General features: G+C 39.7%; 1 non-coding gene across 1 annotated transcript; it reads left to right on the top strand.

Annotated features, from left to right (window-relative positions):
- Positions 1–12,551: 12,551 nt before the first annotated feature.
- LOC130978255 (small nucleolar RNA R71) lies at positions 12,552–12,655 on the top strand. Its single transcript, XR_009085908.1, has one exon. It is a non-coding gene; the product is annotated as a small nucleolar RNA R71 (small nucleolar RNA).
- Positions 12,656–13,078: the final 423 nt, after the last annotated feature.

Here is a 13,078-nt window from a genome sequence, read left to right as displayed (position 1 = left end):
TTGTACTAAATCGATCATAACTTGAGCTACGAAGGATCGAATGAAGCGGTTCTAGTTGCGTTGGAAAGCTAACATCCGAGGCTTCAAAATGATATGCAATTTCCCATAGTTACCTTGCAGTTAGGTGATGTTAATAAACCATTATTTTATGATTTATATTGTGTTTAATTGAGTGGTTTTATCAAGTCTTTACCCACTTATTCATATGATTAGCATGTATTTACAATTCCTTCCCAAAATTGTTCCATGGTTGAAAACTTGCTTCCTAGAGATCTTTTAATTACGTATTTTAATTCTCCTTTATACCATTCGATGTCGTGATCTGTGTGTTAAGTATTTCAGGCTTGATAGGGCAGGAATGGCTTAGAGAATGGAAAGGAAGCTTGCAAAAATGGAAGGAACACAAGAAACTAAGGAGAGGTCCAGCGAACAGCGACGTGCATGCATGGCTGACGCATGCGCGTGAAATGAAGAAAATCACAACAACGCGTGCGCGTGCTTGACGCGTACGCGTGGATTGGAGTTTGCGCAAATGACGCAAGCGCATGGCTGACACGCACGCATGGAGGGGAAATCGTCAAACGACGCGTACGCGTGACCGACGCGTACGCGTAACAAGCACGATCTGCAGAATCAACAGAAATTGCTGGGGGCAATTTCGGGCCGCGTTTTGACCCAGTTTTCGGCCCAAAAACACAGAATAAAGCCAGGAAACATGTAGAGACTCAAGACATACTGGATACAACATTGATAATTCATAATTTTATGTTTAGATGTAGTTTTTAGAGAGAGAGGCTCTCTCCTCTCTCTTAGGATTTAGGATTAGGATTAGGATTTAGGATTTCTATTATGATTAGCCTACTTCTCTTCATTCCAGGTTCAATGTTCCTCTAATTTATTTTCTACTTTAATTGTTATTTATTTTTTCAATTTGGCTTATGAACTTTCCATGTTAAAATTGATTTTCTTATTTAATATAAATTGAGGTATTTCAGATCTAAAGATTGCTTTCTTCAAATTTATGTTATTAATGCTTTTAATTTAATTTAGATTTTTTCCCCTTTGCTTTGGTTAAGTAATTGGTAACACTTGAGTTGTCAAACTCAGCGGTTGATTGAAAATTGGAAATTGCTGATTGATTTAGATCCCACTAAAGCTAGTTTTTCCATAGGAGTTGACTAGGACTTGAGGGATCAAATTGATTAGTCCACTTGACTTTCCTTTATTTAGTAAGGGTTAACTAAGTGAGAGCAATAAACAATTCTCATCTCACCTGATAAGGATAACTAGGATAGGATTTACAGTTCTTATACCTTGCACTGGTGTTCATGATAATTAATTTACTTCCTTTCCATCTAAATTACCTGTTCCCTATTTCAAAAACCTAAAAATATACCTTTTTCCATAACCAATAATAAATCATACTTCCTTGCAATTCCTTGAGAAGATGACCTGAGGTTTGAATACTTCGGTTATAAATTTTATTAGGTTTTGTTACTTGTGACAACCAAACTTTTGTATGAAAGGATTTTTGTTGGTTTAGAAACTATACTTACAACGCGATTATTTTTGTGAATTTCTAAACTAGCAGGAATCCGTTCGCCAAAAATGGCGTTGTTGCCGGGAAATTGCAAACGTGTGCCTTATTATTGGTTATTGTAAATATTTGTTTTTTCATTTCTTTATTAGTGTTTCTAGTTTTAGGAGTTTCTTTTCATTAATTTTTATTAGTTTTTATTTCTCTTGCTACTATGAATTCTCACCCCTTTGGCTATGAGTTTGGTTACAATCATGTTACAGGAAGAGGAGATTACAATGAAAGCTTGGGTCATGGATGGGACAATCAAAGATGGGAGGAGCCACAAGGATTTGATCAACCCTCTTGGCAACAACCACCTCCAAGGCACTATCAACAACCATTCTATGATGCGCAACAAGTTAATGGTTATGGTGGACCTCTTCGTGACAATCAACACCCACCACAAAATACCTATGAACCCCCTCCTCCACGTAATTTTGAACCACCATACTCACAAGCCCCTTACCACCAAACACCTCAGTATGACCCTAACCCATATCCATCATGCCAACCACCCTATGAGCCATATGATCCTAATTATGCTATCCAAGTGGAACAAGAGTCAAAGGATTGTTTCAAGGAGACAGTGGATCGACTCAATGCAACCATTCAACAATTGGGCCAAGCGATAATTCGACTAGACTCCCGATGTTTGGACACTCAAGGAACCCCCATGGCTTCATGTGGAGAATCTACTAAAGAACGCAACATGAAGGAGAAGCTAGAAACTCCGGTGGACCGTGAAAAGCATGACTTTATGTTGGAACAATTGGAAGAAGCCATACCTCCCAAGGAAGAGGAAGAAGTGGTCGAAGACTTAGGAGATGTAGAACGTCCATGGGAACCTCAAGTCACAGAACCCCCTTCTAAGGAATTTGAATTTGATGTTGAGGAGGGTGTACAACCTCCAGGGCATATCATGGTTGAAGATTTTGAAGGGGATGATCAAGAGATGGATTCAATCATTGATGAATTCTTATCTACAATTGAATCCTCTCCCATTGGACTTGACATGGAGATTAAAGAAGAAGAAGCACAACCTCCCATGCCCTTGGTGAACAATGAAGAAGAGATCAAATTGGAAGAAAGCTACCAAGAAGAAGAGATTGATATTGAAGAAGCTTGCAAGAAGGTGGAAGTTGTCAAAGAAGAGCTCAAGGGAATGGAGCTGGAAATCACCTTGCCAAAGTTGTTGGAGACCTCTCCCCCAAAGCCATTATCGTCCATTCCTTCATTCAAGTGGGTAAATCTCTCATCTCTAAGCTTAATTAGCTCACTTGAATATGCTTTACTAGAGACGGATGGTCAACTTAGAGCTCTTTGTGGCATTAAGAGTAAGAGAAAGATGGTTAGTGGTTGGAGTTGTCAAGCAAGGTTCAACATGGTTGTATGCTCAAAGTTTAAACGCAAAGGTTAGTGTAGAGCTCAATTGAATGGGCCTAGGAAGTTGTTTGGCCACTTCAGTGAGAAATCAGACCGTTTGCCACCCGGATGGAACAATATTGCTCAACCAGAAGACGGGTGCAAAAGCAAGATTTGGGACCCCGAAATTCAGTCTAGCAATCAATACTCTTGGGGCCTTGGCACTTGCTTTAACTTGCTTGAAGGCTTTCTGCGCCAAGTCTGGGATCCCGGAGGCTACTTGAATTCCAAACATTGGTGAAGATTTTTGGATGAATTCAAGCACAAGCTACCATAACAGGGAGCTTACCAAATGTCCAACTTAACGACTTTAACTAAAAGTGCTAGGTGGGAGACAACCCACCATGGTATGATAGTTCCTTTTTCAATTTCAATTTTTATTTCGTTTTGTTTGTTTTTAAGTTTTATTTTATTTTATTCTATTTTATTGAACCTGGAATTATTCATAACATCCATATCAGCATTGCATTCTGCATACTGTACAAAAAAAAGAGAAAGCACGCGATGCGCCAGCATTGCTGACGCGTCCGCGTCAAAGGAGAATTAGCGATAAAAGGGAATTGAACAGAAAGTCACGCGGGAGCGTGTCTGGAGGCGTGCCTTAGGCACTAACACGCCCACGCAAACGCGTCCCTGATGCGTCCGTGTCGTTTGCGAATCCAGTCATCCACGCGTGCGCGTCACCCACGCGCACGCGTGACCCCGCAAAATCGACGTAAATGGGTGTATGGCAGCAAGTTATGATGGAGTGGGGCTGGAACCATGCTAGAAGCACAAGTCCTACCAGGCGAACGCTTGCCCCCACGCGTCTGCGTCATTTTAAAAGAAAGGCCATGCACGCGTACGCGTCACCTACACGCACGCGTCACCCTAAATTTTGGCAACGTGCAAACGAAACAGAAAGTTGCGCGAATGCGAGACTGCTCTCGCACCAGTAGCGTAAATCAAGTCACGCGTCCGCATGACCAACGCGTCTGCGTCACTTGAAAATATCGCAACTCACGCAAACGCGTGACCCACGCATCCGCGTCGCATGCGACACACAGTTTATCTATATCAGCACCAGAATTCCTATCTTTTCTTCCCCAATCCTAATTTTTCCTTCCTCTTTTCTTACTTACTTATTATCTTTCATTCTATTTTACTTAATTTGTTTGCATATTTTTATTCATTGCATTTTAACTTTATGCATGTTTATATTTTCTTTTCTAAATTTATTATTTTTCCATTGGTGTTACTTGTTCATATTCAACTGTTATATCTTTTCTGGTATTATTTTGGTGCTTAGTGACTTGTTTTCCAATGTTGGGTGATATTATTTTTCTGTCAATGTCAATCTTTTATGACACCTGTATTCCTTTTGTATTGACATAAACTTACACTGTCTTTCATTACCCACACTCTTCCTCTTTGTTGCGATGTTTGCACTACTGATATGCCGTTTGCTTCTATTGTTTTCTCAATTGCATATTGTAGCTACTATGTACTTGAGACCCTCATTATTTGGCATTAACCCAACCATATTTTATTTGTTTCCTATCTTTGTTTTGGGTTACTTTTCTTCCCTTTTCTCTTCTTTTAGGATGGCCACCGGGAAGAGAACCGGAAGACGTCTAAATAGGGAGACAAAAAAGTCCATCTGCACAATCTTCGGAGAAAAGCGTCAGTTGGAGCCACCCATCCACTTGTACATCTTAGCATGCACCGAGGACGGTGCAATCTTTAAATGTGAGGAGGTCGATACCGATCTCCATGGGTTAGTTATTCTCTTCTCAACACCAATGTCTTATTTTCTTTAGTAGTTCATTGTTGCATTGCATAATAGATTGCATGTGTACTTGATTGTTTGCATTTAAGTACGACTTGGTTGAAAAATAATGAGTTTCTTTCTAGGACCCTATTTTTGAAAATCTCACTAATTTAAATCAAAACTTTTTGTGTTAAATTTGTTTGAAGTTGTATTTGGAACATGGTTTTTAAGCTAAAGAACACACAACCCGTGAGATTTTGAGCTTATTTATATGGTTACACTATTTAACCATAAACATTTTATTCTTGTGTGTTTACTTCTCTATGATTGTAATTTATATTTTGTTTCATCCTATATGTCTAATGTTTAATGTGTTATATGCATGCATATGATTGAGGCCATTATTTATTTAGCTCACTTATCCTAAATAAGCCTAACCTTTAAATTACCTTTGTTAGCCACTTTGAGCCCTTTAATCCCATCTGTTCTATATTTTACCACATTACTAGCCTTAAGCAGAAAAATAATTAAATATCCCAATTGAATCTTTAGTTAGCTTAAGATAGAAATTGTGTGTTAATTGAGTATGGGAAGATTGTGGAAACAAGGGTTAATAAGGGAATGTGTCATGATAAAATAATGGAAATTTGGGTACCTACTCATGTGAAACTAGAAAAATTAAAAATCCATGTGCATTGATAAGCTATGTTTATTTTTTATTTAAAAAAATCCAAAAATATTCAATAAATATATAAATAAATAAGGAGACAAAATTACCCCAATGCTAAGTTAAGTTGATAAAAAAATCAATGCATATGTGATACAAGTTAAGAGAAAAAGTTAATACATGAGTATGGAATGTAAAAGTGGAAAATTATGGGTAGCTAGGCATGATTCTAGAGTTATATAGAGTATATGTATGTTAGGTGAAAGCTTAGGTTAATTAAAGATTCAAATTATAGCTCACTTAGCCATATATATATACTATTACCCTTAGCTTAGATTAAATATTGTTGATTAGTTAGGTGAAGAACAAAATTTAGAAAGCATGATTAGAGAAGGATAGAGTGATTACCCTATACACTTGAGAGACTAGAGTGCACATACACCATCAGTGAGGGTTCAATGCTTAATTCTATGTTCCCTGCTTTCATGAGCTATCTTCTTACAAGTTTACTTGTTTTCATTGTATAATTTGAACTAGTGGAATTTTGATTTATGTTTGCCTTGAAGAACTTATTTGCTTTTAACCAAGTGGACAAGAATCATATAGTTGCATTCATATATATAGGTTGCATTGCATTGCACGAGTCTTGCATTTTCCTACTCATTTATTTTATCTCCTTAAGCTAAGCATGAGGACATGCTAATGTTTAAGTGTGGGAAGGTTGATAAACCATTATTTTATTATTTATATTGTGTTAAATTGAGGGGTTTTATCAAGTCTTTACCCACTTATTCATATGATTAGCATGTATTTACAATTCCTTACCAAAATTGTTCCATGGTTGTAAACTTGCTTCCTAGAGATCTTTTAATTACGTATTTTAATTCTCCTTTATACCATTCGATGTCATGATTCGTGTGTTAAGTATTTCAGGCTTCATAGGGCAGGAATGGCTTAGAGAATGGAGAAGAAGCTTGCAAAAATGGAAGGAACACAAGAAACTAAGGAGAGGACCAGCGAACAGCGACGCGCACGCATGGCTAACGCGTGCGCGCAAAATGAAGAAAATCACAGCGACGCGTGTGCGTGCTAGACGTGTGTGCGTGGATTGGAGTTCGCACAAACGACGTGAGAGCATGCCTGACGCGCACGCGTGGAGGGGAAATTGTCAAACGATGCGTACGCGTGACCGACGCGTACGCGTGACAAGCGTGATCTGTAGAATTAACAGAAATTGCTGGAGGCAATTTCGGGCCGCGTTTTGACCCAATTTTCGGTCCAGAAACACAGAATAAAGCCAGGGAACATGCAGAGACTCAAGACATACTGGATACAACATTGATAATTCATAATTTTAGGTTTAGATATAGTTTTTAGAGAGAGAGGCTCTCTCATCTCTCTTAGGATTTAGGATTAGGATTAGGATTTAGGATTTCTATTATGATTAGGCTACTGGTGGACGAAATTGTGATCCTTATTCTTTAAGTTGTACTCCTTGTACTTTTATGGAATTTGAAATTGGCACGAGTGAACACAACTCCGTTCAACTAACCAGCAAGTGTACTGGGTCGTCCAAGTAATAAACCTTACGCGAGTAAGGGTCGATCCCACAGAGATTGTTGGTATGAAGCAAGCTATGATCACCTTGTAAATCTCAGTTAGGCAGATTAAATTGATTTATGGTTTCGAAAAAGAAATAAAAAGAAATAATAAAAGGGATACTTATGCAGATTCATTGGTGGGAATTTCAGATAAGCGCATGGAGATACTGTATGGCTCAAGAACGCCTACTTTCCTATTGCTTCAACTCAATCCTTCTTACTCCTTTCCATGGCAAGCTGTGTATAGGGGTTCACCGTTCGACGATGGCTACTTTTAATCCTCTCGGGAAAATGGTCCTCTGCGGCTGTCACTCGCATGGCTAATCGTTTGGAGGCATCACCTGGCCGAAGGCTACATCCCATCCTCGCAGTGAAAACTACGCTCACGTGCTCTGTCACAGCACGGCTAATCACTGGTTGGTTTCCGCTCCTACTGGAATAAAATCCCTTGATTCTTTTGCGTCTGTCACTAACGCCCAGCACTTGCGAGTCTGAAGCACGTCACAGTCATTCATTACCGGAATCCTACTCGGAATACCACAGACAAGGTGAGACTTTCCGGATTCCCAGGATCCTACTCGGAATACCACAGACAAGGTGAGACTTTCCGGATCCTCATGAATGCCGCCATCTATCTAGCTTATACCACGAAGATTCTGTTGGGGAATCTAAGAGATACACATTCAAGCTCTGTTGCATGTAGAACGGAGGTGGTTGTCAATCACATGCGTTCATAGGTGAGAATGATGATGAGCGTCACATAATCATCACATTCATCATGTTCTTGGGTGCGAATGAATATCTTGGAATAAGAATAAGAGAGATTTGAATAAAAGGAAATAGAATTGCATTAATACTTGAGGTACAGCAGAGCTCCACACCCTTAATCTATGGTGTGCAGAAACTCCCCCGTTGAAAATACATAAGTAAAAGGTTCAGGCATGGCCGAATGGCCAGCCCCCATGGTCTAAGGACTAGGCGTCCAGAGATGTCTAATACAATAGTTAAATGTTCTATTTATAATAAACTAGCTCCTAGGGTTTACATGAGTAAGTAATTTGATGCATAAATCCACTTCCGGGGCCCACTTGGTGTATGCTTGGGCTGAGCTTGATCAATCCACGAGCTGAGGCTTCTCTTGGAGTTGAACTCCGAGTTATGACGTGTTTTGGGCGTTCAACTCCGGATCATGACGTTTTTCTGGCGTTTAACTCCAGACAGCAGCATGGTCTTGGCGTTCAACACCAAGTTACGTCGTCAATTTCCGAATAAAGTATGAACTATTATATATTGTTGGAACGCTCTGGATATCTACTTTCCAACGCCGTTGAGAGCACGCCAATTGGAGTTCTGTAGCTCCAGAAAATCCATTTCGAGTGCAGGGAGGTCAGATTCCAACAGCATCAGCAGTCCTTTTTGTCAGCCTTTTTCAGAGTTTTGCTCAAGTCCCTCAATTTCAGCCAGAAATTACCTGAAATCACAGAAAAACACACAAACTCATAGTAAATTCCAGAAATGTGAATTTAACATAAAAACTAATGAAAACATCCCTAAAAGTAGCTTGAACTTACTAAAAACTACCTAAAAACAATGCCAAAAAGCGTATAAATTATCCGCTCATCACAACACCAAACTTAAATTGTTGCTTGTCCCCAAGCAACTGAAAATCAAATAGGATAAAAAGAAGAGAATATACTATAAATTCCAAAACATCAATGAATATTAATTATAATTAGATGAGCGGGACTTGTAGCTTTTTGCTTCTGAACAGTTTTGGCATCTCACTTTTTCCTTTGTAGTTTAGAGTGATTGGCGTCTCTTAGGAACTTAGAATATCGGATAGTGTTATTGATTTTCCTAGTTAAGCATGTTGATTCTTGAACACAGCTACTTATGAGTCTTGGCTGTGGCCCTAAGCACTTTGTTTTCCAGTATTACCACCGGATACATAAATGCCACAGACACATAACTGGGTGAACCTTTTTAGATTGTGACTCAGCTTTGCTAGAGTCCCCAGTTAGTGGTGTCCAGAGCTCTTAAGCACACTTTTTTGCTTTGGATCACGACTTTAACCACTCAGTCTCAAGCTTTTCACTTGGACCTTCATGACACAAGCATATGGTTAGGGACAGCTTGATTTAGCCGCTTAGGCCTGGATTTAATTTCCTTGGGCCCTCCTACCCATTGATGCTCAAAGCCTTGGATCCTTTTTACCCTTGCCTTTTGGTTTTAAGGGCTATTGGCTTTTTCTGCTTGCTTTTTCTTTTTCTTTCTATTTTTTTTTCGCCACCTTTTTTTTTCACAAGCTTCTTCTTTTTCACTTCTTTTTCTTGCTTCAAGAATCAATTTCATGATTTTTTAGATCCTCAATAACATTTCTCTTTGTTCATCATTCTTTCAAGAGCCAACAATTTTAACATTCATAAACAACAAGATCAAAAATATGCACTGTTCAAGCATTCATTCAGAAAACAAAAGTATTGTCACCACATCAATATAATTAAACTAAATTCAAGGATGAATTCGAAATTCATGTACTTCTTGTTCTTTTGAATTAAAACATTTTTCTTTTAAGAGAGGTGAAGGATTAACGGAATTTATTCATAGCTTTAAGACATAGTTATTACATACTAATGATCATGAAGTAGAGACACAAAACATAGATAAACACAGCATAAAGACCGAAAAGCAGAAAGAAATAAGAACAAGGAATGAATCCACCTGAGTGAGGGTGGCGCCTTCTTGAAGGTCCAATGGTGCTCTTTGAGCTCCTCTATGTCTCTTCCTTGCTTCTGTTGAATGATTCCTAGTAATTTTGGTGTTTCTACCCTTAGTTGCTTCCAATATTTGTGTGGAGGACAACTTATCCCCTGAGGTATTTCAGGGATCTCTTGATTTGCAGCCACATGTTCTACCACTGAGCTATGACGGCTTTATATGAATCTTTCCATCTCCCATGACTCAGAGGTGGAAGCTTTTGTCTTCCCTTTGAGGTTTCTCTGGCCTTAGGTGCCATTAATGGTAATGGAAAAGCAAAAAAGCTATGCTTTTACCACACCAAACTTAAAATATTGCTCGCCCTCGAGCAAGAGAAGAAAAAAGAGAAGAAGAAGAAGAAGAAGAAAATGGAGGAGAGTGAGGGGAGATGGATTCAGCTATATGGGTGGGATTGGGTGGGAAGGAGAAGTTGAATTGTAAAGGTAGGTGGGGTGTATGGGGAAGAGTGGATAAATGTGGGTGGTGAATGAAAAACAGAAGGGATGACCATGAATGGAGAGAGAGAGGGCGAGGTAGGTGGGGATCCTGTGAGGTTCACAGATCCTGAGGTGATCCTGTGGGGTCCACAGATCCTGAGGTGTCAAGGAATTCCATCCCTGCACCAAATAGGCATGTAAAATGCCTTTGCACACCATTCTGGCGTTTAAACGCCCATTGGTGCACATTCTGGGCGTTCAACGCCCATGTAAAGCATGTTTCTGGCGTTGAACGCCAGTTTCATGCTTGTTACTGGCGTTCAGCGCCAGCTTTTCTTCTCTGGGCACATTCTTGGCGTTCAGCGCCAGAATGTTGCTTGTTTCTGGCGTTCAGCGCCAGAATGATGCTCTGTTCTGGCGTTGAACGCCAGCCAGATGCATCTTACTGGCGTTGAACGCCAGCCTGTGCGTCCTCCAGGGTGCGAATTTTTTTCTGCTGTTTTTTTATTCTGTTTTTAATTTTTATGATTTTTTTCGTGACTCCTCATGATCATGTACCTAATAAAACACAAAATAACAATAAAATAGAATAAAATAAAATTAGATAATTAAAATTGGGTTGCCTCCCAACAAGCGCTTCTTTAATGTTAATAGCTTGACAGTGGCTCTCATGGAGCCACAAGGTGATCAGGTCAATGTTGTATAGTTGCCAACACCAAACTTAGAGTTTGGATATGGGATCTTAACACCAAACTTTGAGTTTGACTGTGTGGGCTCTTCTTGACTCTGAACTGAGAGAAGCTCTTCATGCTTACTCTCTATTGTCACAGAGGGATGGCCATGTGCCTTAAACACAAGGTAGTCCCCATTCAATTGAAGGACTAATTCACCTCTGTTGACATCTATCACAGCTTCTGTTGTGGCTAGGAAAGGTCTTCCAAGGATGATGCATTCATCCTCTTCCTTCCTAGTGTCTAAGATTATGAAATCAGCAGGGATGTAAAGGCCTTCAACCTTTACTAACACGTCCTCTACTATTCCATAAGCTTGTCTCAAATACTTGTCTGCCAATTGTAATGAGAACAAGGCAGGTTGTACCTCAATGATCCCCAGCTTCTCCATTACAGAGAGTGGCATAAGATTTATCCCTGACCCCAGATCACACAGAGCTTTTGCAAAGGTCATGGTGCCTATGGTACAAGGTATTAAGAACTTGCCAGGATCTTGTTTCTTTTGAGGTAGAATTTTCTGAATCCAAGTATCCAGTTCATTAATGAGCAAGGGAGATTCACTTTCCCAAGTCTCATTACCAAATAACTTGGCAATCAACTTCATGATAGCTCCTAAATATTGAGCAACTTGCTCTCCAGTTACATCTTCATCCTCTTCTGAGGAAGAATAGTCTTCAGAGCTCATGAATGGCAGAAGGAGATTTAATGGAATCTCTATGGTCTCTATATGAGCCTCTGATTCCTTTGGATCCTTAATAGGAAACTCCTTCTTGCTTGAGGGACGTCCCAGGAGGTCTTCCTCACTAGGATTTTCGTCCTTCTCCTCTCTTGTGCATTCGGCCATATTGACTATGTCAATGGCTTTGCACTCTCCTTTTGGATTCTCTTCTGTATTGCTTGGGAGAGTACTAGGAGGAGTTTCAATGACTTTCTTACTCAGCTGGCCCACTTGTGCCTCCAGATTTCTAATGGAGGATCTTGTTTCACTCATGAAACTGAAAGTGGCCTTTGACAGATCAGAGACTACATTGGCTAAATTAGAAGTGTTTTGTTCAGAATTCTCTGCCTGTTGCTGAGAAGATGATGGATATGGCTTGCTATTGCCCAGCCTATTACGTCCACCATTGTTAAAGCCTTGTTGAGGCTTTTGTTGATCCTTCCATGAGAAATTTGGATGATTTCTCCATGATGGGTTATAGGTGTTTCCATAAGGTTCACCCATGTAATTAACCTCTGCCATGGCAGGGTTCTCAGGATCATAAGCTTCTTCAGAAGCTGCCTCTCTAGTACTGTTGGATGTATATTGCCATCCATTCAGAGTTTGAGAGATCATGTTGACCTGTTGAGTCAACACTTTGTTCTGAGCCAATGTGGCATTCAGAGCATCAATTTCAAGAACTCCTTTCTTCTGAGGTATCCCATTATTCACGAAATTCCTCTCAGAAGTGTACATGAATTGGTTGTTTGCAACCATGTCAATGAGTTCTTGAGCCTCTTCAGGCGTTTTCTTCAGGTGAATAGATCCACCTGCAGAATGGTCCAATGACATTTTCGAAAATTCAGATAGACCATAATAGAATATATCTAATATGGTCCATTCTGAAAACATGTCAGATGGACATCTTTTGGTCAGCTGCTTGTATCTTTCCCAAGCTTCATAGAGGGATTCACCATCTTTTTGTTTGAAGGTTTGAACATCCACTCTCAACTTGCTCAGCTTTTAAGGAGAAAAGAATTTATCCAAGAAGGCAGTGACCAGCTTATCCCAGGAGTCCAGGCTATCCTTAGGTTGTGAATCCAACCATATTCTAGCTCTGTCTCTTACAGCAAAAGGGAAAAACATGAGTCTGTAGACTTCAGGATCAACTCCATTCGTCTTTACAGTCTCACAGATCTGCAAGAACTCAGTTAAAAACTGATAAGGATCTTCAGATGGAAGTCCATAAAACTTGCAGTTTTGTTGCATTAAAGCAACTAGTTGAGGCTTAAGCTCAAAATTATTGGCTCCAATGGCAGGAATGGAGATGCTTCTTCCATCAAACTTGGACGTTGACTTTGTGAAGTCACCAAGCATTCTCCTTGCATCATTATTATTTTCGGCTGCCATCTCCTTCTCTTGTTCGAAAATTTCTGA

This window comes from Arachis stenosperma, chromosome 4 (genome assembly GCF_014773155.1).
Source record: "Arachis stenosperma cultivar V10309 chromosome 4, arast.V10309.gnm1.PFL2, whole genome shotgun sequence".
Classification (NCBI taxonomy): Eukaryota; Viridiplantae; Streptophyta; class Magnoliopsida; order Fabales; family Fabaceae; genus Arachis; species Arachis stenosperma.
This window is presented reverse-complemented; position numbering and strand designations above follow the sequence as displayed.